The sequence below is a fragment of the Vombatus ursinus genome, unplaced genomic scaffold (genome assembly GCF_900497805.2).
Source record: "Vombatus ursinus unplaced genomic scaffold, bare-nosed wombat genome assembly UNPS02010461.1, whole genome shotgun sequence".
NCBI lineage: Eukaryota > Metazoa > Chordata > Mammalia > Diprotodontia > Vombatidae > Vombatus > Vombatus ursinus.
In genome coordinates, this window is record NW_020950239.1 from 4,496,071 (window position 1) to 4,500,569 (window position 4,499).

Below are 4,499 nucleotides of genomic sequence, written 5' to 3' on the forward strand. Positions count from 1 at the left end.
ATAAATAGATTAGTTAAGTAAAACTGTCATTTAAAAAATTATATTGGCTTTATCTACCCACAAACAACAAATATTACCTCAGTTATTTAGATCTGAGTTTATTTGTATAAAAAGTGTTTTATGTTTACATTCATATAGTTTCTCTGTCTCTTTTGGCAGGTATACACTTGGGTATTTTATACTGTCTAGCAATTTTAAATGGTCTAAAATAATATTTTAAATTATTTTAATAGCAAAATTAATCTACTAATTTAGTATTATAACAATCAAACTGTTGAGGAGATACTTTAGGGAACCAAATAAAATTTAAAAAAAATTTCACATAGAGAAACACAATCAAGAATTTCAAAATAAATTAAATAAATAGTAATGAAGAACAGCTAAAATTTCCAGCTTATTATAAAGTAATTAAGTATTTAAAAAGTTTTGTTACTGTTTTAAAAAGAGAAAACTAGGTTGGTAGAATAGACTATGAAAGCAAGAACAAGAAATAAACAAAACCACCCTAAGTTCAGAAGTCTAGTGTTTGATCAGCCCAAGAAAGCAAACTATAGGGGGTGAGACTTTTTCTTAAATAAGGAATGCTGGTGTTACACACAAGCTCTGGGTTCATGCTTTTGACTGAATGGGGATAGAAAGGAATGTACTTTTTTCTCGGCAGTACATGGCACATACACAAAAATTGACCATATATTAGAGTACAAAAACCTCACAATCCAATGCAGAAAGGCAGAAATATTAAATGTGTCCTTTTCAGATCATGATGCAATAAAAATTATAGATAATAAAGGGCCATGGAAAGACAGACTAAAAATTAATTGGAAACTAAATAATCGAATCCTAAAGAATGAATGGGTCAAACAACAAATCATAGAAATAATCAATAACTTCATTCAAAAGAATGATAATAATGAGACAACATACCAAAACTTATGGCATACAGCGAATACAGTTCTTAGGGGAAGTTTTATATCTCTAAATGCTTACATGAATAAAATGGAGAAAGAGGAGATCAATGAATTGGGCATGCAACTAAAAAAACTAGAAAAAGAACACATTAAAAATCCTCAATTAAATACCAAATTAGAAATACTGAAGACCAAAAGGGAGACTAATAAAATTGAAATTAAGAAAATTATTAAACTAATAAATAAAACTAAGAGCTGGTTTTAGGGAAAAAACAATAAAATAGATAAATCTCTGGTTAATTTAATTAAAAAAAAGAAAGAAGAAAACCAAATTACCAGTATCAAAAATGAAAAGGGTGAATTCACCACCAATGAAGAGGAAATTAAAACAATAATTAGGAACTATTTTGTCCAACTGTATGCAAATAAATTTGACAATCTTACTGAAATGGATGAATATTTACAAAAAATATAATTTGCTCAGATTAACAGAAGAGGAAGTAAAATACTTAAATAACCTCATCTCAGAAAAAGAAATAGAACAAGCCATTGATGAACTCCCTAGGGAAAAATCTCCAGGGCCAAATGGATTTACAAGTGAATTCTATCAAACATTTAAAGAACAATTAATTCCGATACTACATAGATTATTTGGGAAAATAGGCAAAAAAGGAGTCTTACCAAATTCTTTTTATGATAGAAATATGGTGCTGATACCTAAACCGGGAAGTGTCAAAACAGAGAAAGAAAATTATAGAACAATTTCCCTAATGAATACAGATGCGAAAATTTTAAATAAAATATAAGCAAATAGATTACAGCAGCTTATCACAAGAATAATACACTATGACCAGGTAGGATTTATACCAGGCATGCAGGGCTGGTTCAATATTAGTAAAACTATCAGCATAATTGATCACATCAACAATAAAACTAACAGAAACCACATGATCATCTCAATAGATGCAGAAAATGCTTTTGACAAAATACAACACCCATTCCTATTGAAAACACTACAGAGCATAGGAATAAATGGAGTCTTCCTTAAAATAATAAGTAGCATTTACCTAAAACTTGGGGATAAGCTAGATGCATTTCCAATAAGATCAGGGGTGAAATAAGGATGTCCATTATCACCACTGTTATTCAGTAAGATACTGGAAACATTAGCTTTAGCAATAAGAGAAGAAAAAGAAATTGAAGGTATTAGAATAGGCAAAGAAGAAACAAAGCTATCATTCTTTGCAGGTGATATTATGATATACTTAGAGAATCCCAGAGAATCAAGTAAAAAACTACTTGAAATAATAAACAACTTTAGCAAAGTGATAGGCTATAAAACAAACCCACATAAATCACTGGCATTTCTATATATTACCAGCAAAGCCCAACAGCAATAGATAGAAAGAGAAATTCCATTTAAAGTCACTGTAGACATTATAAAATATTTAGGAGTCTACCTACAGAAACAAACCCAGGAACTATATGAACACAATTACAAAACACTCTCCACATAAATAAAGTCAGATCTAAATAACTAGAAGAACATCAGTTGCTCATGGGTAGGCAGAGCTAATGTAATAAAAATGGCAATTGTACCTAAGCTAATTTACTTATTCAGTGCCATACCAATCAAACTACCAAAAAATTATTTCATGGAGTTAGAAAAAATAATAACAATATTCATTTGGAAGAACAAAAGGTCCAGAATATCAAGAGAACTAATGAAAAGAAATGCAGGGGAAGGGGGTCTAGCCATTCCAGATCTTAAATTGTATTATAAAGTAGCAATCATCTGAACTACTTGATACAGGTTAAGAAATAGAGTGGTAGATCAGTGGAATAGGTTAGGCATGCAAGACACAGTAGTCATGACTATAGTAATCTACTATTTTATAAAGCCATAGACCCCAGCTTCTGGGATAAGAACTCACTATTTGACAAAAATTCTACAAAAACTGGAAAAGAGTATGGCAGAAACTAGGCATAGACCAAAATCTCACACCATATACCAAAATAAAGTCAAAATGGGTTCATGATTTAGATATAAGGGCTGATAATATAAGGGAACTGGGAGAGCAAGGAATAGTTTACCTGTCAGATTTATGGAGAACAGAAGAATTTATGACCAAACAAGACAAAGAGAACATTATGAAATGTGAAATGGATCATTTTTATTGCACTAAATTGAAAGGTTTTTGCACAAACAAAGCCAATGCAACCAAGATTAGGAGGGAAGCAGAAAACTGGGAAAGAATTTTTACAACCAGTATCTCTGATAAGGGCTCCATTTCTAAAATATATAGTCAAATTTAAGTCAAATTTACAAGAAAACAAGTCATTCCCCAACTGGTAAATGGTCAAAGGATATGAACAGGCAGTTCTCAGATGAAGAAATTAAAGCCATCTATAGTCATATGAAAAAATGTTCGGAATCACTGTTGATTAGAGAAATGCAAATCAAAATAACTCTGAAGTACCACATCACACCTATCAGATCGGCCACCATGAAAAAAACAACAACAGGAAAATGATAAATGTGGGAGAAGATGTGGGAAAATTGGAACACTAATGCATTGTTGGTGGAGTTGTGAAATGATCCAACCATTTTGGAGAGCAATTTGGAACTATGCCCAAAGGGCTATAAAAATGTGCATACCCTTTGACCCAGCAATAGCACTTCTAGGGCTATATCCCAAAGAGACCATACAAATGGGAAAAGGGCCGACATATAGAAAAATATTTATAGCAGCTCTTTTTGTGGTGGACAAGAATTGGAAATTGAGGGGATGCCCATCAATTGGGGAATGCTCGAACAAGTTGTGGTATATGAATCTAATGGGATACTATTGTGCTATAAGAAATGATGAACAGGCGGACTTAAGAAAAACCTGGAAAGACTTCTATGGACTGATGCTGAGTGAAGTGAGCACAGCCAGGAGAACATTGTACACAGTAACAGCCTTGTTGTGTGATGACTAACTTTGACAGACTTAGCTCTTCTCAGCAATGCAAGGATCAAAGACAACTCCAAAAGTCTCATGATGGAAAATACTATCCACATTCAAAGAAAGAACTATGGAGTTTGAATACAGATAGAAGCATACTATTTGCTCTTTTTTTTCCTCTGCTTTGTTTTGGTTCCTCTTTCTTGTGGTTCCTCCTATTGGTTCTAATTCTTCCTTACAACATGACTAATGTGAAAATATGTTTAATAGGAATGTATATGTATAGCCTATAACAGATTTCGTGCCGTCGTGGGGAGGAAGATGGGAGGGAGGTGGAGAAAAATTTAAAACTCAAAAGTTTATGGGAGTGATTGTTGATAACTCAAAATAAATTAATAAAAAATAAATTAAAAATAAAAAAGACTTTCTTGAAGCTCTAGAGTTATTTTTAGGGAGATGTGATAAACTAAAAGATAAATATTTTTAAAGTGATAGGTATATGGTGCAAGAATGCCAGGTCCACGTTACCAAAAAAATCTACATAAAGGCTATAAAGCCATTTTTTTCTTTTTCTTTCTTCTTGCCTTCCTTCTTTCTTTTCTTCCTTCCTTTTTTCTTTCTTTCCTTTTCTTTCATTCTTTTG